The sequence below is a fragment of the Bombus affinis genome, unplaced genomic scaffold (assembly GCF_024516045.1).
Source record: "Bombus affinis isolate iyBomAffi1 unplaced genomic scaffold, iyBomAffi1.2 ctg00000119.1, whole genome shotgun sequence".
NCBI lineage: Eukaryota > Metazoa > Arthropoda > Insecta > Hymenoptera > Apidae > Bombus > Bombus affinis.
In genome coordinates, this window is record NW_026108853.1 from 42,569 (window position 1) to 67,589 (window position 25,021).

General features: G+C 33.3%; 3 long non-coding RNA genes and 1 pseudogene across 3 annotated transcripts; 3 read left to right on the plus strand and 1 right to left on the minus strand.

Moving 5' to 3' along the window:
- Positions 1-2,666: 2,666 nt before the first annotated feature.
- LOC126927464 (uncharacterized) lies at positions 2,667-5,644 on the plus strand. Its single transcript, XR_007715506.1, has 3 exons — positions 2,667-2,921; positions 3,150-3,343; positions 5,278-5,644. It is a non-coding gene; the product is annotated as an uncharacterized LOC126927464 (long non-coding RNA).
- Positions 5,645-5,792: 148 nt separating this feature from the next.
- Positions 5,793-7,214, minus strand: LOC126927480 (uncharacterized). The gene is made up of 2 exons (XR_007715523.1): positions 7,031-7,214; positions 5,793-6,858 (listed from the first exon to the last, which is right to left on the minus strand). It is a non-coding gene; the product is annotated as an uncharacterized LOC126927480 (long non-coding RNA).
- LOC126927460 (uncharacterized) lies at positions 6,039-21,217 on the plus strand. The gene is made up of 2 exons (XR_007715502.1): positions 6,039-6,584; positions 20,941-21,217. It is a non-coding gene; the product is annotated as an uncharacterized LOC126927460 (long non-coding RNA).
- Positions 10,244-13,906, plus strand: LOC126927453 (omega-amidase NIT2-like; annotated as a pseudogene).
- Positions 21,218-25,021: the final 3,804 nt, after the last annotated feature.

Below are 25,021 nucleotides of genomic sequence, written 5' to 3' on the forward strand. Positions count from 1 at the left end.
CAATAATCCCAAGCAAGGACTCCGTAAGATACCTGGGCATGACCCTGGACAGGAGGCTAACTTGGAAAAAACATATCTCGGAAAAAACAAAGCAACTAAAGGAAAAACTAAGAAAATTCTATTGGCTCACGGGCCGACGCTCCAAACTAAACATACAGAACAAAATAACCCTCTACAAGGCCGTAATAAAACCTGTCTGGACCTACGGAATCCAACTATGGGGAACAGCAAGTAACTCCAACATTGAAATACTCCAACGCTTCCAATCGAAAACGCTAAGATCCCTATCAAATGCACCCTGGTATGTTACCAACGAAACAATCCACCGTGACCTCAAGATACCTACAGTCAAAGATGAAATACACAAGTCCAGAAGCAGATATAACACAAGAGTCAACAACCACCACAACCCACTAGTCACCCAACTACTGGACACGACGGACCAGATCCGCAGACTAAAAAGAAAATACCCTCTAGTTTAAATCCTTAGTTTCTACTAGAACCAACAATATAAAACTATTATGGTCCATGTCATTGTATCACGCCAAATTAAATTAATTACTGAAAATTCTCAACGAGAACTGATTGTAAATATTCTAATAAAAAAAAAATCTCTAAAAAATTCGATGAAAATTCTCATGAAACATCAATTGAAGCAATTAAACGCAACAGAGAATGGGTATAATCATATAATTCCTCCCCATTTCAAAATTCATTCATATACATCGATTTTTGTTTTCATATTTGTTTTATATGTGAAGAATACGTATTTATTGGCATAAAAGTATTTCTGTTTCAATTCCTGATCATTTTAGATCGAAACTTCCAAATATCGTTGATTAAAAATTTTTTAATTTTTAAAATGAAAGGCACTAATTATAGGACAAAAAGTTGTTTCAATTATTTGAACATTCTGCTTCATTCCTACAATAACATATTTTATTTTAAATTAAAACAAGAATCAATACTATTGTGTATAAGTTTAATGGAGTGACACAGGTGATTTGTAACTAACACTGTAGCTAACATAGTTTCTGCAATATACCCTTTAATCGAGTAGAAACAAGGGGATTTTAGAAATTTCTATTAACCGACAGTATTGTCAACAAGTTTTAACAATGACTGAAGGTTGCAAAATTAAATATAAAATGATTTATTAATAGCATATGCAGTGTTAAATTTGTAAATAAGCAGTTTATCTTTTAAGGATAACAAAGACACCAGAAAATAAAGATAATATTCTAATTATATTGTAAACTAACGAATAATGTAAAGAATTTATTTTTGTTATCTATATCACAGATTTTAGGTAAAATATTAATTTACTTATTACTAGGAGATTGAATTTGAAATATAATTATAATTTATAAGGGACACCTTTAAACTAGCAGATATTTGGTAGCAGTTCTCTAGCCTTTGTACAATATAACACAGTTCAGTTTAATTGAGTTTAATACCTTTGACCAGCCAGTTTCCAATTTCATTTATGGCATAATCTCCTGACAATTTCATACCCTTCAAAAGAAACACGATTTTCTATTATTGTTTTACAATCGCGGAATATGATCAGTGTTTCAATTAAGCTCCACTGTTTTAATTTCCCGTCTACGCACGATGTGGGTACACCGTTTTTTTGTTGTTTTTAGATACAAGTGACGAGAAATTATGAAATGATATTTTAAATTTAAACTGATTTCATTCATTGATTTATTGTAGCGACAATGGTAACTTGTTTAAATAAAGATTTTATAAATAAAATATTTAAGGTCTAAAATAATAAATTAACACATGTGAAAACATTAAAGCTGTTACCCTTATTCATGGTCTTGTTGGAACGTGTTTAACGAGCGTAACGTAGGCGTGAAAACGAAAACGTTGAGACTCTTGTGGCGTAAAAAGACTGAATTCCTCATAAAAATACAAGAAACGAATACAAGAAACGTGCACATAGTTTATTCTCGACCTTGGATACATAAAACCAAAAAAAAAAAGAAAAGAAAAAGAAAAAGGAACAAAAATTTTTATTGGTTATTTACCGAAACTCATTGTATCATTTTTATTACTCTATATAAAACGTAGAATCATATACTGACGAATGTTATTTCGAATTTCTAACTTCAGAACGATAATTACATATTTGAAATTACCAATAAGTGGTAGTAGCATTAAAAATATTGAATATTCAACGAGATGAAATATAGGTAAGGTATTTAAAAGAAAAAAGATTGAAACGTTCGATGTAAAACGATGAAATTAAATGATTGGATTTGAAAACTTGATTCGGTTTAATAATTCGATGAAAAAAGTATTCATCCTATGAAAAAAGAATTCATGTTCCTGTCGATATATCAACGACGTGCGCCGTTACTTCCCACTGCTCTGCAATTCAAATGCAATACTCGAATATACATGGCGAAAGAAATGGAAATTGAGCAATTTAAGGGAACGAATTACTCTCGCGTCCACGTAACTTCAAAATGTATCACGTGTCGGTGTTTGCGAAACGAAATTCGTCGTTGTCCAACTAACACGCTTGCAGATGCTACGTTCACTTTGTTGCATATAGGGCTTAAATATATGAACAAATAGAACAGCGCAACTGTCACTAGCGTAATTTTTAAAGTGAATTAATGCATAATCTCGTCATCTACGTTTGACCATGATTATGGCAGTGATCATTGTTATATACGAATCTTCGTGCAATATATGTGAAAATTCGTGGTTGTCCAATTAACACGCTTGCTGATGCTACGTTCACTTTGTTGCATATAGGGCTTAAATATATGAACAAATAGTACTGCGCAAGTGTCACTAGCGTAATCTGAACGTGTTAAAGTGAATCAATACATAACTTCGTCATCTATGTTTGACCATGACTACGGCAGTGGTCATTGATATATGTGAAGCTTCGTGGAGTAGATGTGAAAATTCGTCGTTGTCCAGTTAACACGCTTGCAGATGCTCCGTTCACTTTGTTCCATATAAGGCTCAAATATGTGAACAAATTGAATGGAGCAACTGTCATTAGCGTAATTTTAACGCGTTAAAATAAATTAATGTATAATTTCGTCATTTACGTTTGATCTACGTTTTTTCATCTACGTCATCTACGGCACCTACGCGAATCTTATCGATTACGTCTTTGGCAGTGTTCGTTGCTATAAATGAAACTTAATAGTTGTTGAAACCGCTCGAAAGTCGTGTTCCTAAATCATTCCCTCGTCTCGTATCGTGTTTATCAAATGGAAAAGGAGATTGTGTTTTAATGAAATCGCTTGTTACTATCAATCTTGCTGTGTCACTCGCATAGGAGAAGAAAGTGAGGAAGGAGAAAAAAATTAAGGTAAGGTCATCAATGAGCAAAATGTTTAATGTACATTAAAATTGAGTCCGCTGCAACCCTCGTGACTTTTAAAATTCCATACGTATATTGTTATACGTAACATTGCCATATTAAATATATTCGATCAAATATTCAATCTCGTTCCCTGAAAGCTGTTCCTGGATATCTGGTTGGATACTTTACGCACGGAAATAGAGAGTGTTAACAGTAACAAACCCTCTATGTAGTGTTTTTGCTTTGCTCTTTTGAACAGGTAGATGACATTTTGCTTCGAAAAACGGATATATATACCACGGATATGCACATACAGAGTATGTGTATCGATATACACATTGATATACACCTTTGTACAAAGTGTCAAAAAAGTATTTATCGCGGTATTTTTTTCAAGCCATTCTACACCTTCGATTTGATGAAAATTGGTTAAATAAGTGTAGCGCAAAATTGATCTTGACCACAATTTTCAGTGTCAAATTGTTTTTCTATTGCATCATATAGTGCTCATTAGAAAGGAAAGTTCCGTTGTTTTAGAAAAAATGTTTGAAATTTCATTAATACTTAGACTGATTTTATTCATATTTTAAGGTCAAATATGGAATACAATAACATCAATACTAATATCTACTTTTTTGTGCGAATTACTTTACATTTCAATCTTCCTTGATACGCCGTGACAAGCAAAAGTGTAAACACAGCCCGTTGATTTTATGTAGAAAGCGAATGTCGAAGGTATAATGAGAAAATAGCATTATTTGACCATTCCACAAAATAATTTACCTAAATAGTAGTTAATTCTATTGGATATAATAAACGTGAAGTAGTACTAGTGGACGAAATACCTATGTTGAAACCTTGATTCGACGAGTATAATTAATGTGCAAAACTGTAAACATGGTTTGAGATGTCCATTTTTGTAAAATGTTTTGTACATTATTAATGCTAATGAAAATTAACTATTACATTTCGTTAATAATAACTTGTAGTTACTGTTACCTAATCTTTACCGATCACTTGAAAAATTAGTCTTTTATGTGTTTACTTTTTTCGCTCGTCGCAGTACATGTTTAAGTCAGATATGAAATATTTGGCGTATTCCAGCGGCTTTGATTAAATCTAAGATGTTGGACCATTGTCAAAATGAAATTACTTAGCATCATATATAGCCTGGCAAGGCTCGAACGTTTTATCTTCCTGTAGATTTTCTTTGCTTTTAGACTTTCCTTCCATTTCTCTGAATTGGTATCTTCTGTACACTATTTATAAAAGAAGAATAAATTACATGTTACATCCAAGTTACCAATCCAAATAATTTTAAGTAAGAAAAGAGATCTAATGCAGCAGTTTCCACTTAAATATAGATCCGACGATTATTTACGAACAAATAGTATAAATCTTTTAGCAATATGAAATTCGCAATATTTATTCAAATATTTATATTTATAGTACGCCATTAGCAAAGAAGACATGTTTGCGTGCGTTATCGATTTTACGCTTTTGCCACGCAAACATGGAAATTGCGATTCGAAATTGAATTTGCACTGGAAACGGTTGACGTTACGACATCAATAACATATTTCAAAAACACTGACGATATCATACGGAATCAGAGAGATTCTATGAGAAGTTAAACGCATAATCATCCTATTGTAAATAATAGGAACAGAAAGTACACAAGGAATAATACAGAATCATCCTATCATCCTATCCTATTATACAGGATTGCTTTGATTCGAGCTCAAACATAGGGAAATCTGAAAGAATTTTTCGCAGAATTTCCTTCCCCTTTGAATTAGCTTTTATACAGAACGACTTTAACCTTTTCAAGGAAATACCTATAGAGTGTGACGATCTATGATTTTAAATAGAGAGGTGTATCTGAAAAGAGGTGGATGTAAAACGTTGCATATAAAACGTAGATCAAATCTTTATTCAAGGTGTGGCGGCACTCGACAAGCCGAAAAATCAGCAGTACCCCGGCAGCGACATCTACAGCCCCCAGTGACAATTACAGCGGAACAGGCCTACTAACTACTACAAGTATAACTCACAACACGGCCACCTCAAACGATTTTTCTCTTCGCAGAGAATCAGGATTTCAAGATCGATCGAATATGTATGCACTTGATTTACACGTGAAGTTGTCATTAAAAATATTGTTGCGTTTAAAAAGATAAATATTCATTTAAATTTAATGAAATTGTTAGTCCAATTGTTTTAAGCTTAAAGATATGTAGGTGTCACATTTATATATTGAAAACCTGGGAGCGGCATTAATTAACAAACCTAGTCACGCGCACACGTACTTTAAAACCATGCTTGAAAATCGATATTCCCTGAAACAATGCATCGTTCTGCGCTTCCAATTTATTTTCGCACGAAGAATCAGTCCATTCATCGTTGCCGTCACCATCGCTACTGTAATCTATATTACTCGAATAAATTCTATATCTTGATTGGAAAATCGCATATTTTAACGAACTTTCTGTGTTTTTTTTTTTTTTCTATGATTTTAATTGGCAATTTCCGAAATTGAACTATAGCTTGAGAATAAACCGATAATATTTGAGGGTATATATACATACATCATGTTTTTGATGGGTTTTGTAGTAAAATAATTGTAGAAAAAGCAAACTTTTTAAGAAAAAATTACCATATTCGAGTAATAAATTATAGAAAATTACCAATGTAATTTAAAACTTCAAAAGAAGAATCTATTACATGTAATAAAGAGAAGGACTTGTTCACGAACGGTAATTCAACAAATACATGCGTTGCAGAAACATAGTTTTGCAAGGGAGAAGAATCTCTCTAGGAACTCGACGATGTCACGTCAAGAGAAAATTCAATAAAGTGATTACTAACCGTATTACCAGCGGCAATTGTGTGTCGGCAATTCGTAAATAAGTTAGTCGTCTATTTGGAGAAACGTCGCTGGCAATATCGTCACATTTTAATTACGTCAGCGCTATCAATTGGTCTTGGAAGAAAATTTACCATTATGTACTTTTGCCCACGGCGTCGTTCCAACAAATGAATCCGAGTTTTGAATCGCTTACTCTTATATCACGAATTTGTAACGGTGTTTCTTCAAACTTTAAACGATTGTAATGAATGCCTTTGCGTACAAAGACTGATACCAGGTTTGACTAGAAGCTTCAGCTAATTAGTGCCCCAGTTAATTTGGATGTTCACTACCACGCCACTTATGAAGTGGCTTCGTGTCCGAGCGGATTTCCTGCACGTAAAAAAAAAAGAAAAAGAAAAAGGAAAAAAAAGAAAAAGAGATAGGAAAAAGAGAAAAAGAAAAAGGAAAAAAAGAAAAAGAGAAAGAAAAAAAGAAAAAGAAAAAGAAAAAGAAAAAGAAAAAAAAAGTTAATTTGGATGTTCACTACCACGCCACTTAAGAAGTGGCTTCGTGTTCGAGCGGATTTCCCCCACGTAAAAAAAACAAGAAAAAGAAAAAGAAAAAAAAAGAAAAAGAGAAAGGAAAAAAAGAAAAAGAAAAAGAAAAAAAACTGTTAATTTGGATGTCCACTACCACGCCACTTAAGAAGTGGCTTCGTGTCCCAGCGAGTTTTCCCCACGTAAAAAAAAAAAAAAGAAAAAGAAAAAGAGAAAGGGAAAAGAGAAAAAGAAAATGGAAAAAAATAGAAAAAGAGAAAGGAAAAAAAAGAAAAAGAAAAAAACAGTTAATTTGGATGTTCACTACTACGCCACTTAAGAAGTGGCTTCGTGTCCGAGCGAATTTTCCCCACGTAAAAAAAAAGAAAAAGAAAAAGGAAAAAAAAGAAAAAGAAAAAGGGAAAAAAAAGAAAAAGAGAAAGCAAAAAAAAGAAAAAGAAAAAGGGAAAAAAAGAAAAAGAAAAAAAAAGTTAATAAATAATAAATACATTTGTTAAACTGAGCAGGTTTTATTTGAACTTGCCTATAATTATTCGCCTACAATTATTTTTATCGACGAGATTGACTGGATAGGCACAAATAAAGGAGTAAACTGTACATTGTCTGAACCTGCAAAGAGATTCAGATCAGAACTTCTTTCTAGATTGGATGGATTAGTATCTAACGAAAATTCTAATGTAGTTCTTTTGGCTGCAACTAATTGCCCTTGCTATGTATATCACGCTATTTCAATGTTTTCTAAGTAGAAAATATCTTAATATCATAATTATTCATTATCTTAATCTTAATTATTGTGTTGTTCGGAATATTCCTTCGTTATTATTAATATAACAGAACAATAATATTTATTGTAAATATATTATTAGGGACATTGATGCAGCTTTACGCAGATGCCTCGAAAAGAAAATATACGTATCATTACCAAATGAAGTTACTCGACTCGATATGTTCAAATTATACCTTAGCAACCAGTTATTAGAGAATATGGATATTGTAAACCACATAATAAAATCTACTGAAAAATATTCTTGCGCGGATATAAAATTGCTTTGTAAGCAAGCATGGCTGCTAGAAATAAGTCCAATGTGGGAAAAACTTGAAAAAAAAGAAACATCTGTTACGACTTTGAAATATGAATTAAAGAATTATGAAATAATAGCAAAATTGTTAAAAAACAATGTCACCTACAGTTACGGATGTGGATAGATATGAAGCGTGGAATAAATATGTATGCCATAAGAACATATTTTAAAAAATATAAATGGTTATCATAATATATATCATTAATATAATTATCGTTCGAAAAATTGTTCGTGTGCGTGCATGTATGTGTGCGCACGCGTTATAAACAAGTTTGAAATGTTCGTTCTACATATATGTATACGTGGTATACATCTTCCCTTATAATATATAATATGTGTAATCTGAGTGGTAATATCTCCACGTATTACATATGTGTTAGTGTATTTTATCGATAATCTGTCTTTTATTTCCTCTTATCTTATTAACGCATGTATGGGCGCGTATATGCGCCGGGCGAAAGCTATGGTTATATATGGGATTGTTAACAAATAAAAATTAATCTAGGTGTTATTAAAGAAATTTGTTTCACCTTCTAAACTTTTTGATGATTGGTTTACTTTGAATATTTTGCATATTTTTGCATATCATGAGCATTTTGTACATTTCTATACATTCAAACTTTCTATGAATATAAAATGATCCGCACTACTATCTACTTCATAGTATACTCTATACGTTTAAAATGCTCCATTAGAAGCTTAAATCTATCAAAATACAGCTCCTAGGGAAATGTGAATTTTCACATGAACACATAATATCGATTTTCTCATTGAAACGTATAGGCAGGTATATACTAGCATAAGCCACCTTCGGCATTTGGCCGTATGATGCAGCACTAGCTCTGTAACATAGAAAACCATAGGCGTCAGTTCTTCTTATTTCCTCTTTGATATATGTTTACTTTAATGTCACTTATTCAGACGCTTGATACATTGTCGGAATGAAATTTTAGTAATGTGCAAGTAATTTTGAGTAGATTAATAAAGTATAATAAGATATCAGATTCATGTACGTAGATTCAAGTGACATCAATCTTTATGTCTAGTATATACATGTGTATTGATCTATAAGTCAGTGTTAAAATAACAAATAAATGGCAGAAGAAGGAAAGAAGATTTCCTTCGGTTTTGCGAAATCTATTAAGAAACCTGTGTTAAAAAATGCTATTCCACAAGAAAAAAAGAAAGTTGATTACATTGAATGCCTTGATGAGAAAGGTATTAAAGTAATAGGGTGAGTTCAAAAAGTAAAATTTATAATCAAGAAACATATAACCTCAACCTAACCTATAAAAATCACCAATAGCGGAATATATATATTTGAAAACAATTTTTTTATTTCAATGAGGAAGAAAAAAAAGATGAACCTCTAATTATTCCATTACTAGGTTCAAAAACCTGGCATGATAGAATTCTTAATAAAATAGATGCAGACATTTTCCTTCCGAAGGCAGATAAGGAAAAGGTAGGAGACGCTAGTGTTAACGAGGCAAAATCAAAGCTATCTAATGGAAAAACATCGCCAATAATATCAATAAAGAAAGAGCCAGTTGAAGATAGTGAAAATAAAGTTGTTACTTTAGAAGAGCAAGCGACTAAAGAAATCATTGGGGAACTTAAGTCAAAGAATAAATATGAAACTAAAACAAATGATTTAACTTTACCTTTAGTAGAAGATGAATCATTAAGAGGCAAAGAACAGGTACGTTATCAACATATTGATGTGCAATGCACAGATGTATTACATTTGCATATTATAAATATCGTTTTGTATTTTTCAGTCTACGTTAGAAGATTATGAAAAAATTCCTATTGATGCTTTTGGTGTAGCAATGTTAAGGGGAATGGGATGGCAACCAGGAAAGGGAATTGGTTGAAATGAAAAGTATGAATTTTACTCTGGATTAAATTAATTATATGTATTTAATACATCACTTATTGGAAAGTAAACAGAGAACATCATTTTTTATTTCACAATCGTTTATTCTAACTATTACAGATTAGTAGCAGCTGTCATACCAGAATTACGACCAAAAGGTATGGGTCTTGGAGCAGACAAAGTAGCATTGCAGAAGAAAAATACAGATTTCAAAAAAGAAGAGGAAGAAGTTAAAATCGAGAAAGGAACATTTGTGAAAATTATAGCTGGAGAACAAAGTAATAATTATGGTCAAATAGAAGGATTCGATGATGATGCAGGAAGGCTCATAATAAAACTAGCTCTTGGTGGAAATATAATATCTGTAAATGAATTTATGGTACAGCCAGTGACTAAATCAGAATATTCTAAGAACTCAAAAGTTCAAAGTTAATATGAAGTGTTAGTTTTTCATTAAGGGACATTTAAGAAAATAAATTTGAATTGACATATACATATAAAGACATAATCGGACATGTAGAAAAACTAATTCAAGAGTATCTGTAAGTGTGTTGTTGCATGCAATTTTTTAAAGGTCCCTTCTATCTTTATATAAAATATGATAAATGTAGAGGTTTTAGATTTCAGTATTTTATGGGGTTAATTTCAGATACAAAAAAGTATGAGGAATATAAGGACAAGGAATCCAAGGGACTCAAGCAAAAGATGGATAGAAAAAGATCAATGTCCCCTGACCCCGAAGACGGTGAAGAACAAAAGTAGTAATAAAAGAAAGAAAATCGGAAGTACGATGCACAATAAGAACAAGTATGATAAAGTGGGGGATAAAAAATCAGAAAGACGAAAAAGGCGCTCCGAATCTAATGATGACAGCGATAGTGATTCTGAAAAGAAGAGACGGAGAGAAAGAAGTAACTCTAATAGTAATGATTCTTATAAATTAAAAAGATTGAAGAAGTCAAAGAAACGTAAGAAGTACGATTGCTCGTCTGAAAGATCAAGTAAAAAACGAGACGACGAGAAAGATCAAGATCTCGATCATTTAGTAGGCAGTAATATTTTCCAGGAACGTATTCGGTCATTTTACTTTCAAGATAAATTGTACAATTTTATTTATACAGATTTTATAATAAAGTGTATTTTTACAAAAGTATATTTCTTTTCTTACCCTTAACTGAAAATTACATTTAATTATAATATGTAATAATGTTTACAATTACATCAAAGTTAATGTCCTAAACTTTATCAATAATTATTAAAAATCCCCGCGTATTGCTTACGTAATGTTGATATCGAGTAATACCATACATAACCTCAAAGAACATTATGATACTTACGAACATCGTTAAACAAGTAGTGCGAACGATGTCGAGTAAGTATTCACTATGTATAAAGTATTTATAAATAAAAAGTATGGGAAATATATAACCGAGTGTATTTAACTTTTCCAACATTTTAGCATTTCGCTTGGCGTTGGTACAACTTCAAGTAAATGAAGTAAAAAGCAAAAATGTAGAGCGGGCAGTTTCCTACATTTCAAGCGCGAAAGAGCATAATGCTGATATTATCGCTCTTCCTGAATGCTTTAATTCACCATATGGAATACGTAATAATTTGTTTCTTTTTCTAATAATTTATTATATGTATAACAACTATATAGAAAAAAGTAAAAGTAGACAAATTACCTTAACGTTCATACTTCCATAAAGATTGTGAATTGACTCGAGAATATAGAATTTCCCCATTTTTATGATTATCGTGATTTTTGTATAAATATATTTTTTAAGATACTAATAATTAGGTACTTATAAACTAGTATTATCAATTATTTTGTATTTATAATTCCACCTATAATAGTTAAAAATTAAAGTTAGTTAAAATCTAACTTTATGTTTCAAAAAGTACTAGCAAAGTCGTTAAGTAACAAGTCACTGGTACTGACCCAAATAGCATGATTGTAATTAAACATTTCTAAATATTCATTTTTCATCTTGAACCTGTAGAAACAATTTATTATATGTACTATTATCTAAGTAATTATATATTTAAGTAAATCTAAATATAAAATTTAGTTATTTTAATAATTTAAAAAATAAAAAATTGACAAACATTTCAACCTAATTTATGGTTGGAACAAAGGACAGTTATTTTTCATTAATTGAAATATTGCAATGCAGAATAGTTTCCAAAATACGCCGAGAGTATTCCTGATGAAACGGTGAAACGAGCGTTGCTTTATCGAAGGCAGCTAAGGAAAACAGCATTTATGTAGTTGGTGGTACGATACCTGAAATAGAGGGCGATAAATTGTACAATACCTGTACTATTTGGGGTCCCGATGGAACTTTGATAGCAAAACACCGGAAGGTAAATAATATACCTCCATGTGGCTTTGAAATTGAAAATATTGGGGTGGAGAAAGTGACTCTATCTAGGAATAATTTAGGAATATGCATATGTACATACGTGTACTATAACCAATTCTATAATTTAAAAAATATGTTATAGGTTTATAAAATACGTTTTGATACGAGAAACATACATTTTTGTCGTAATATAATATATAAATTTTTGTACAATATATTTGTTTTGTAATATAAATTTTTCACATAGGAAAAAACTTATTTTTTCTTAAAAAATATTCCTTCTCAAATATTATTAAATGATAAAACTTTTTAATAAAAGAAAGTGATAAAAACGCTGTCAGTTATTAAATAAAAAACAATTAAAGTTTAGAAGTTCGTAACATTGATGTTAAATTACAAAAGTTACAGCAATAGAGTTAGCAACTATATTTTTATGTTATTAGGTACATCTATTCGACATCGACATTCCCAACAAGATTACTTTCCGAGAGAGTGATTCACTCAGTCCTGGTAATTCCCTAACAATGTTTGATGTGAAGGGCTGCAAAATAGGTATTGGCATTTGCTATGATATCAGATTCGAGGAAATGGCACGCATTTATCGGAACAAAGGTACAGTAGCTTAATCGAACAATACTTAACTAGCATGAAAGTAACTATCTTTCTTAAATATATTCTATATAAAATATAATCAATATAATCTGTAACTCTGTATAAAAAGGAGCTTAATTTAAAAAACCAGTATATTCGCTGAAAATGAAATAAATAAAAGAATTAGAAGCACGACAAGAGGACTGTTCTCGCATATTCATAAATTATGGAATATGGACTGTGCAGCTACAAAGTTAACTAAAATTCAGTGGTCTCGTATTTCCCATTTCTCTGTGTTAGGTTGCCAAATGCTGATATATCCGGCGGCATTCAATATGACCACTGGACCACTGCACTGGTCATTACTTCAGCGTTCCAGAGCGAATGACAATCAATTATACGTCGCCTGTATATCACCGGCTCGTGTTCCTTCAGCAAGTTATGTCGCATGGGGACATACACAGTTGACAAATCCCTGGGGGAAAATCCTTTATGATTTGGAAACTCAGGAAAATATGGTGGTCACCGATATCGGTAATTTCCAGCTTAACATTAAAAGCGAGAAATCCATGATGTAATTAACTTTTAGTCTCGTTGGTTCATCGATTTTGCCGGCTCCCTCTGTATTTGTTGAATTTATTAGCAAGCATTACTTATTACTTCGTATGTTTTTCTTTTCTCTCAGATTTGAAAGTTGTTGAGGAAGTAAGGGCTCAGATACCTACATTTTCTCAAAGACGTACGGATTTGTACGACACTGTCTATAAAAAGGAGTAACTCTACACTGAAACAGAAAATGTTTTCTTATAATATTTCTACTACAATACCGTTTTTTTTTTTTTTTTTTTTATGACTTATTACTAATTACTTATCATTTGTACTAAATGAATAACTCAATTAAGAAAACCAAAATGTTATAAATAATAATCTGTATATCTTGTGTATCAATATGTAATTGGATATTGTAATAATATTGGAATGTCTTTGATCAGGGATATGATAAAGAACACGCGAAGACTACGTTCTTTTGAACATCTTTAATATCCATCATTTATAACATTAAACATCTTTTTAAATATTTAGATAGATTAATACGTAACTCTTTATATATATAAACATTAATTTGAAGTTACAAGCTTAGAGAAATTGGTCGATTAATATTTATAGATCGGCTGTCTTGATGAAAGGCTTAAAGAAAGCAAAAACATAACAATGTCGCAAATATAATTTATAGTTTAACTTCTTTCTTGTATCTGTCTGCCTTTCACGATGTTTTACCAATTACAATAAGTAATTTCGACTTCTTTGCGCTCCGTTTTAACGCATTCGAGACCGAAAGAAATTCATATCAATCAGTAGGCATAATATATATAACTGTACATAATATATTATAGTATAACATAGTATATAATTTTATATTTTAAAAACATGAGGCATAAAATTTAAGATTGTCATCGACTTAAAATTAAAATATGAAAAGAATATTCCAGAGAGAGAAAAGCACAGTATCATTCTAACAAAACATTCAGATCGTACTGACACCCAGGAATCGTATTACAATAAAATCTCGGTCTCGAATGAATTAACACGAACGATTAACATGAAACACACTTGCGGCTTAAACACCTTCGATATCGAGGAAATTCAAACTTTACAAATAAAAGCAGCCTGTTCCTCTTTCCACCACAGACTCTCATACCATATCCGCTCTTATCCAGGCTTTTACTTGAAATCTCTGTCTATTTACAATTTAAATTTACCCGGACCACTCGTTGAGTCGGCAGCCCTTTATAAATATATAATGAACCCAGAACATATACCTGTGCCCCTAGCTGGTATCAGCTCTAGTAACGTTCATACCGGAACTTTCATACGACGCCAATTTGTCACGCGTGAACATCGATTCTGTCAGGGGTCACGGCTTTATGGGATTATATCCTTTAAAGTAATTAAAGTGATACTAATGATACAGAATTTTTTACAAATATTTAATATGTCCATAAAATAGGAAGTTTCGTGCTCTCTTATTTTATATTAATTATAAATTAGTAAGTTTTACATTTGTTATCTATAGATTTAATAAATTATTAAAATTCCATGAAGACATATTCTGGAACACATTAGAAGATTTTGCTGTAATTTACAACGGATGCTCCGAGTACGAACAGGCAGTAAACGAACAAATAGAAATTCAGGCTATTGTGGTAGTATAGCTCACGTGGGATTTTAAGCTCGAATTGGACTTAAACGTTACGATCGTCGTGAATAATTACGATATATACCCTGTACGACGAGCAGAGAATCTTAAATTATTAACGGCAATTCCTTTGTGCAAAGTGCAATTTTATTAACGGCCTGTAACGAATGAACGGCTCGTTTTGAATAAAGTTTACATTTAGAAAGTAAACACAGAAACACATTTTAAGAAACTAAGATATCGAGTTCTACTTGTAAACATCAAGTGCTCTTCGTTTGAGAAGATTACGAGTCTCTTCTTCGATAACGACATTAATTAAGAAGTTTCGATACCGTTTATGACATTAAGATCTCATTAGTAAAGTTATATCATTAAAATCTTACTGTTCCTAGAGAATATAATATAGTTAAAACTTCCAGAGGATCAACAGGTAAAGAAATTGTTGATAAAAGCATTGTTAGTGACAACTGACTGTAATCGATATCTGCTGGGTGAAGTTGTGTGTTCTGAGAATCTGTGTTAATGCAAGGATTCTGTTACAAATCATCAACTAAAGAGCCAGCGGGCACGTCCGACCGATCGATCGATACCACGAACCTCGAATGAATTAACGCTCAAGGTGGAACGGATTTAATAGATCGAGTGTTAGTGTAATTTGACACTTTGTTTACACTTGCTTTATGCAAACAAAGTTTGATGTTCTGAACTCGATGGTTATAAGATCTTATTGAAACTCCAGTATTTCACCCGCACGGTACGACACTTTGTTGATGATTGTCCTTGTATGTTGTTGATACTCCCCATCAGCCGTTAAATTTTGTTCGTCTATCGTACTTTTCTAGCCAGAGGTTTTCCCTGATGTTTTTCCCTACTGTCTAAGTCATCAGGTTTGCAGCTCGGGGAGGACAGATAATTCGGAATTTCCCAAAGGAAGGAGAGGTGCCGTCCGAGCCATAAAGGGACGGTCACTCAAAATGCCGAATAGATTCATTTAAATAATTATGAGAAACAAGTAAGTTTTGTAAGCACAAGTTTTCAAATGTTATAGTTTGAATCTGTTCTTATAATTTTAAAAAGACCTTACAGCCAGGATCTCTAAAAAATTCGATGAAAATTCTCATGAGACATCAATTGAAACAATTAAACGCAACAGAGAATGGGTATAATCATATAATTCCTCCCCATTTCAAAATTCATTCATATACATCGATTTTTGTTTTCATATTTGTTTTATGTGTGAAGAATATGTATTTATTGGCATCAAAATATTTTCTGTTTCAATTCCTGGTCATTTTAGATCGAAACTTCCAAATATCGTTGATTAAAAATTTTTTAATTTTTAAAATGAAAGGCACTAGTTATAGGACAAAAAGTTGTTTCAATTATTTGAACATTCTGCTTCATTCCTACAATAACATATTTTATTTTAAATGAAAACAAGAAACAATACTATTGTGTATAAGTTTAACGGAGTGACACAGGTGATTTGTAGCTAACACTGTAGCTAACATAGTTTCTGCAATATACCCTTTAATCGAATAGAAACAAGGGGATTTTAGAAATTTCTATTAACCGACAGTATTGTCAACAAGTTTTAACAATGACTGAAGGTTGCAAAATTAAATATAAAATGATTTATTAATAGCATATGCAGTGTTAAATTTGTAAATAAGCAGTTTATCTTTTAAGAATAACAAAGACACCAGAAAATAAAAATAAAGAATATTCTAATTATATTGCAAACTAACGAATAATGTAAAGAATTTATTTTTGTTATCTATATCACAGATTTTAGGTAAAATATTAATTTACTTATTATTAGGAGATTGAATTTGAAATATAATTATAATTTATAAGGGACACCTTTAAACTAGCAGATATTTGGTAGCAGTTCTCTAGCCTTTGTACAATATAACACAGTTCAGTTTAATTGAGTTTAATACCTTTGACCAGCCAGTTTCCAATTTCATTTATGGCATAATCTCCTGACAATTTCATACCCTTCGAAAGAAACACGATTTTCTATTATTGTTTTACAATCGCGGAATATGATCAGTGTTTCAATTAAGCTCCACTGTTTTAATTTCCCGTCTACGCACGATGTGGGTACACCGTTTTTTTGTTGTTTTTAGATACAAGTGACGAGAAATTATGAAATGATATTTTAAATTTAAACTGATTTCATTCATTGATTTATTGTAGCGACAATGGTAACTTGTTTAAATAAAGATTTTATAAATAAAATATTTAAGGTCTAAAATAATAAATTAACACATGTGAAAACATTAAAGCTGTTACCCTTATTCATGGTCTTGTTGGAACGTGTTTAACGAGCGTAACGTAGGCGTGAAAACGAAAACGTTGAGACTCTTGTGGCGTAAAAAGACTGAATTCCTCATAAAAATACAAGAAACGAATACAAGAAACGTGCACATAGTTTATTCTCGACCTTGGATACATAGAACCAAAAAAAAAAAAAAGAAAAAAAAAATGGGTTTTCTGAAACTTTCGTTTCTCGTGATGAGTACTTTATGATGCAATAAAAAATTTTGTCTGAAAATTATACTCAAGATCAATTTCATGATCCATTTTCTCTAACAGATCTCCATCTTCCACAGCTATAACAAATAATTTTTTCACACTCTATACATTTAACATCGATTATAATTCTGATAATTGAAACACCGAACATCAATGTGTTTATTCACTACGCTAACACAGATAACAATTAACAACTTTGACAACTTCCTGGACACCCTGGGCAATAGATTCATAGCTGGATTCCTCGGCTGATCTCTCCTCTGATCATTCCCCCGTGATAGTAACATAAATGTCCCCTCCTATTGAACCCTTCACTTGTGCAGAGATCATAGAAGCAATCAGTCGCCTAAACCCCAAGAAAGCAGCAGGTCACCACCTAATAGGAAATAAAGCAATCAAGTAACTTCCGATAAAAGGGATTGCACTGGAAAAAAACAAGAGATTAAGAAAAAATTCTGAAAGAGACACAAATCAGTAGTATTATTTTATATTACGTTGCGAATTACTTTTCAAAGTAATTCGCAAGTAAGTAATTTCAAAGTATTTCAAAATATAGAATAAAAAAAATTAAAATATTACAATTACCATCAATAAGCTCAGCGTCCACATATGACTATGTGACACATAGTGATTGACGCTTCCAGATATGGGACTATGGTTCTGAAGTGAACCATTTCTGGGTGAGTCATCGACGGTAGTGACATTAAATTCGATCGGATCTTCTGTGGGGTTTAGGCATTCGATGTTGCAACATCTGCGTTCAAAGCGGAACTTCTTGCACTTCTGTAATAAAAAGAAATCGATTAATTGTACGGATCAATCGTCACTAGACTATTTGAAAATTCAGGTTATTCAAAGAATGAAAGAAGAAGGAATTGCTCCAATTCCACCATTGCTTTAGCAAAACTAGTATTTGAGAACCATTAGTCAAATATATTATAACACTAATACTAATACTAACGGTTTCACCGTCGAAAAGTGGATCTTTCTAGCATGTCTACGCAAATGAAGGTTGGAGGGGGGAGGGGGAGGGGGGAACTGTACATGCGCCAAACACCTTTACGTTCGTAATTTTTCACACAAATTTACAACTGTAGGGAAAAAATTATCTCTGATGTTTCAGATGTTAGAAATTGACAATATCGCATAACGGAATGCTGTGTTCTAGATATTCTATTTTTGTTACGAAAGTGGTACAAACGAAGTCCACTTAAGAATAGTACAACAAAATCGGTTGACGTTAGGTTATCATGCAGATATCGCGGCTTTTGCTTTGGAAAGCACGCAACTGCCAGTCTCGTCGTCCCTTGTAAACGAGAGAAAGATATTGTAATTGGTCGGGATTAACATAAAACTCGTCGCATGCGATCAGATGGCCTGAATGTTTAAAAAACGAGAGTAGAGTGCGTGCTACGTGGTTCTAACAGTTTAGGCGGAAACTAATTATTGTAACCGGAGCCGAGATATGTAGCGATATTACTTTCCTCGACAAAGCGTATAAGGTGAGGAAAGAATCGCGATAAGGTAGAACAAGAGACAGGAATTCTTTACGTAAAGCAGATCTGTCAACTAGATAGAGATCCTACAGCTATAACTACAGTGAATCCGTACTCTGGCGAATTGTCGTTTCACAAATAAAGCTTCTGAAAAACGGAATTCATAGAATATAACTGCTGTTGTAAGAATCTATATATCTGATTTTGCTGCCGTATTTGTCAGAACGTTTGTTTATCAAAAAAACGCATCCTCTGTAATCTTCTGTAGTTTAACAAGGCACAGTTAATAAAAGAGATAGAGCGTTAAACGGTGACGATTTAATCACAGTTAAATAGATATTGGTCTCTTTAGTTAAAATGCCCTATGATTTATTTGCATCATTTTTTTTCCATGCAATTTAAAATATTTAAATAAACAATATTTACCAAATATTCAAATATTTAAAGAAACAGTAGTCCATACAATATAATTTTATTTGATGGTTATTTGATATTTAATATTTTGGTTTACATACAAAATTGAAATTATACTTTGCTTGAGGACAAAAATTCTAATTGCATTCCTAACATATACCAATAATTATTGATCGAAATAGAAAGAACTGCAGGACTAGGAAGATTACTTAGCATCTTATATAGCCTGGCAAGGCTCGAACGTTTTATCTTCCTGTAGATTTTCTTTGCTTTTAGACTTTCCTTCCATTTCTCTGAATTGGTATCTTCTGTACACTATTTATAAAAGAAGAATAAATTACATGTTACATCCAAGTTACCAATCCAAATAATTTTAAGTAAGAAAAGAGATCTAATGCAGCAGTTTCCACTTAAATATAGATCCGACGATTATTTACGAACAAATAGTATAAATCTTTTAGCAATATGAAATTCGCAATATTTATTCAAATATTTATATTTATAGTACGCCATTAGCAAAGAAGACATGTTTGCGTGCGTTATCGATTTTACGCTTTTGCCACGCAAACATGGAAATTGCGATTCGAAATTGAATTTGCACTGGAAACGGTTGACGTTACGACATCAATAACATATTTCAAAAACACTGACGATATCATACGGAATCAGAGAGATTCTATGAGAAGTTAAACGCATAATCATCCTATTGTAAATAACAGGAACAGAAAGTACACAAGGAATAATACAGAATCATCCTATCATCCTATCCTATTATACAGGATTGCTTTGATTCGAGCTCAAACATAGGGAAATCTGAAAGAATTTTTCGCAGAATTTCCTTCCCCTTTGAATTAGCTTTTATACAGAACGACTTTAACCTTTTCAAGGAAATACCTATAGAGTGTGACGATCTATGATTTTAAATAGAGAGGTATATCTGAAAAGAGGTGGATGTAAAACGTAGCATATAAAACGTAGATCAAATCTTTATTCAAGGATTTTTTCTCTTCGCAGAGAATCAGGTTTTCAAGAACGATCGAATATGTATGCACTTGATTTACACGTGAAGTTGTCATTAAAAATATTGTTGCGTTTAAAAAGATAAATATTCATTTAAATTTAATGAAATTGTTAGTCCAATTGTTTTAAGCTTAAAGATATGTAGGTGTCACATTTATATATTGAAAACCTGGGAGCGGCATTAATTAACAAACCTAGTCACGCGCACACGTACTTTAAAACCATGCTTGAAAATCGATATTCCCTGAAACAATGCATCGTTCTGCGCTTCCAATTTATTTTCGCACGAAGAATCAGTCCATTCATCGTTGCCGTCACCATCGCTACTGTAATCTATATTACTCGAATAAATTCTATATCTTGATTGGAAAATCGCATATTTTAACGAACTTTCTGTGTTTTTTTTTTTTTTTTTTCTATGATTTTAATTGGCAATTTCCGAAATTGAACTATAGCTTGAGAATAAACCGATAATATTTGAGGGTATATATACATACATCATGTTTTTGATGGGTTTTGTAGTAAAATAATTGTAGAAAAAGCAAACTTTTTAAGAAAAAATTACCATATTCGAGTAATAAATTATAGAAAATTACCAATGTAATTCAGCTAATTAGTGCCCCAGTTAATTTCGATGTTCACTACCACGCCACTTAAGAAGTGGTTTCGTGTCCGAGCGGATTTCCCCCACGTAAAGAAAAAAAGAAAAAGAAAAAGGAAAAAAAAAGAAAAAGAGAAAGGAAGAAAAAGAAAAAGAAAAAGGAAAAAAAAGAAAAAGAGAAAGAAAAAGAAAACGAAAAAGAAAAAAAAGTTAATTTGGATGTTATAAAATGTTATATAACCAAGAACTTATCTTCTACTTGGTAGTCGCATAAGAGAAGACCGAGCCATTGAATCGCTCAAATAGATTAGCTGATTCGCTTAACGTAATTTTACTTCCGATGACGTAAACAAGAGCAGAAAGTACACAAGTAATAATACAGAAATGTCAAATGTACAGAAGAATAAATTTCGTTAAATCATTAGCACGTAACATTTCCTTATAATTCCATTTGTGTATAGCAAAATAGCTTGTGTGCTTTCATGAATTATAATTGATATTTAGAAGCTTTCATGTAGGTAGATATATAACTCGTGTTAATTAGTAATTTAACAATACATCATGACAACATATCATTTTCGTTTCTTCGTTTATCTCGTTATGCGCGTAAACGAATGTGTAAATAAAGACATATAATCAACGATAACATGTAGTGGCAAACATGATAATTATCGACAAAGGAGAATATTGGTGAAATGATTGTGGGTGATTTCACTCGGTGTATCGGTACATAAACTTTGATAGACATTGCCGGTGGATTCGCTGTCGGTGAAATCGTGTCGATGAAATAATTGTCAGTGATTTAAAGATAACCCAATTTATTGATCTCCCCTTCATAGAGTTGTACGTCTCTCTATAAAACATATTCTACCTGGAAGGGCTGAAACATTTAGCTTAGTCACACTAAACTGGACTGGACTGCAAGTAAGAAGATTGAAATGCAAAATTCACGTGTGAGCGCAACGATTTAGATGGAAAGTTCGATAAGGCGATTATGTATATTAACCCGAAAGAAAGCTCATGGCTTTGCAACGCGTTACACGCAACACGGAATTTCCCTCGCTGAAATAATCCTATTACAACGATACGATTTTCCTTAACAGATCTCGCAATGTAATTCTCCCTCTACAACTTTTTATTAGGTTTGAAACACGAGAGTTTCGAAGCTCTGCAAAGTCTCGCGAATCTAGAAGTCGAGTTTCAACGTATTTTCGCTTCTTATTTTATAGCTGTTAATAGTTATTATCTCACTCTGCACGTACATCAAACGAGTACTTATGTAAATCCAAAGGAAACGGAAACAACCGAGAATAATTGAGGATAATTCGAATACGTACCGATTAGTAAAGTGTTTGGCAAAGAAAAAAAAAGGAAAATTGTATCGGAGAAATAGGGGAAAAACGGTGGCGTACATCAAGCAATCTTTATGGCTGTAATACATTTATTATTCATTTATGTTCATTTTCTATCGCGTAACAGACGTTGAAATAACGAGCATATAAATCTTGTATCGCTCGACCTGACTTTTCCCGATGGAAAAATATTCACCAGCCTGGGATCGTGCATCGCTAATTACTCCGTTCTACTTTTCGAACGCGTTTCCATCCATACAGGAAAGCAAGAAGGCAAACCCTATCGCACAGTCATGAAGAGATGCAAAAGCAAGAAACCAACCAACGACATGCCGATCGACATGGTGGAAGCAGTCCTACAGAGGCTATTCACCATGGGACACGGACCCTCCCATTACGAGGGCCGCGAAGAGGCAGAGACCGAAGAAGAAGGAGACATCAGCTTCAGCGTCGTCATCGGCGAAGGCGATGTCGTCGATGCCGCCGGAAGAATGAACACCAAGAAGGCTGCAGGAGTCGATGGAAGACTCCTGGACTGCTGGAAGCAGGAGCTGGAAGCAAGCTGGAACCAGACTGCTGGAAGACGGCCAGAGTAATACTGCTAAGGAAGCCGGGAAAGGATCCCAGTCTCCCTAACGCGTACCGACCGATAAGCATACTCCCAGCCATGAGCAAGATCTGGGAAAAATGCTTTAAGAAGATCATCGAGAGATGCATCGGAACGGACCCGTTCCATCGGAGGCAGTATGGGTTCAGAAAGAAGAATTAGCTTAGCGAATACCGATAAGAACAGGAAGAAGCTGAAACGGGTACAACGAACGGCCCTGTGCATAACAACGACGGCATATCGTACCGTCTCCCACGCGGCACTTTGCGTGTTGACCGGAAATCTCCCGATCTACATAAAGATAAAGATGCTCGGAGAGACTTACGAGTGGAACAAGATCCATAAGACCAAGATCGGCGCGGATGACGGCAACGAGCTGAAGGGGGAACTGGAGGCGCAAGGAAATTAATACCGAGTGCGCTGCTATTTACCAAAAAGAAGATGGACATCGATCATCACAGCATGCAGCTGTTAACCGGGCATGGGAGTGTGGCGGCACTCGACACTAACTAGTGTCGGACGACGGCAGCGACATCTACAGCCCCCAGTGACAATTACAGCGGACCAGGCCCAACTACCACAGCTATCACGCACGTCCAATAAATATATAACGCACACACGGCCACCTCTACAGGAGTTTCGGTGTCTATAGAAAGAGGATTGGCAAGAGCAGCGACAGCAACTGTCTCGACTGTGGAGACCCTAACGACGATGCAGAGCACGCCCTCTTCACGTGCCCGAGGTGAACGGACAGAAGGATTGAGCTGGAGAACGCTCTTGGCGAGAAGATAGACGTGGACAATCTGATCGCCACGGTGACCGCCAAGAACGAGAGCTGGGATAAATTCAGGCAATTTCGCAAGACCGTCATGTCTCACAGGAGGGTGACAGCGAAGGCCTTGAAGGAGGCAAGGAGGAGAACGAGAGCAACAACAACTACGCGGAGCAGTGAAGGCAGAGATACAAGACAACAAAGAACCACAGAAGGAGATCAGCCCAGTATTCTGAACTAGCTGAGAAGATGACGAGAGCAATACTGAATATACAGAATAGCTGCCCGACGAAGAAGATACAACGGGGCATGAAAGGACAACCCTGATGACTGCCGACAGGTTTTACCGGGGTTGTCTGTCCTCAAAGCAAAGGAAAAAGGAGGAGGGGTTTTTAGTGGGTATGGCAACAACATCCGCCCGAGTCCCACATAACCCAGTGATGCGGATCACTGGGTATGCGTAACAGCATTTTCCCCTCCTCACGCAAAAAAAAAAAAAAAGAAAAAAAACTATACACTCTATCAATTTTAAGTTGATAATTTCGTTATTATATAATTTTTCTTAGTCTAAACTGAATCCAGGAAGAAGAACTTTCATCCAATTACATACTTCATTAATTCATGAATTGTATTCGTTACCGTACGTACAAAAAGAAAGTTGACTGATATAAAAATTCAAAGGATAGAACTTCTAAGCTCGCGATTGGAAACAGATTCAGTTCAATGGTTTAATTTGCCATTTAATTGAATTCTCTGGCAATTTCAGCGAACTGTGGGCTTTAAAAGTGTCCCGCATTCAAACGCAAGACTTCTCCTCCACCTTTCTCTTTCTTTCAATTCCAACCTCAAGTAATTGACCTATTAATTCGACGATATATTTACATGCTCGCAAGGGATTCAAACAACTTCGTTGCGTTAAATTCGCAATTATAACCAACAGGAATGTCTCAATCAATGTGCAGCTCGAAACAAATAATAGATAATTAACTTTTCAATATAACGATTGATATGTTTGATGAAGAAAAATGTATGAATTTTTAAAAACGTCTCCTAGTACATTTAGCATTTTTATAGTAAAAACTTAGAACACACACGCACACATATACTATTCCATGAAATGATTTACACAGCTATGAGTCTAATCCTATCATATTATAAAGGGATGAACGAACTTTTCCTAATAAATATAACTTTATACAAAATCTTGTTTAAAAAAATTAGTTTTTTATTCTCACTAAATTAATTTAATATCAGAATATATAATTTTAGTCGTTATCAAAATTTTATGTCAAATGCGTTCATAGATATATATATAAATAAATGTCTAATCCTATGTATTTATTTCAACTGAAATCTTA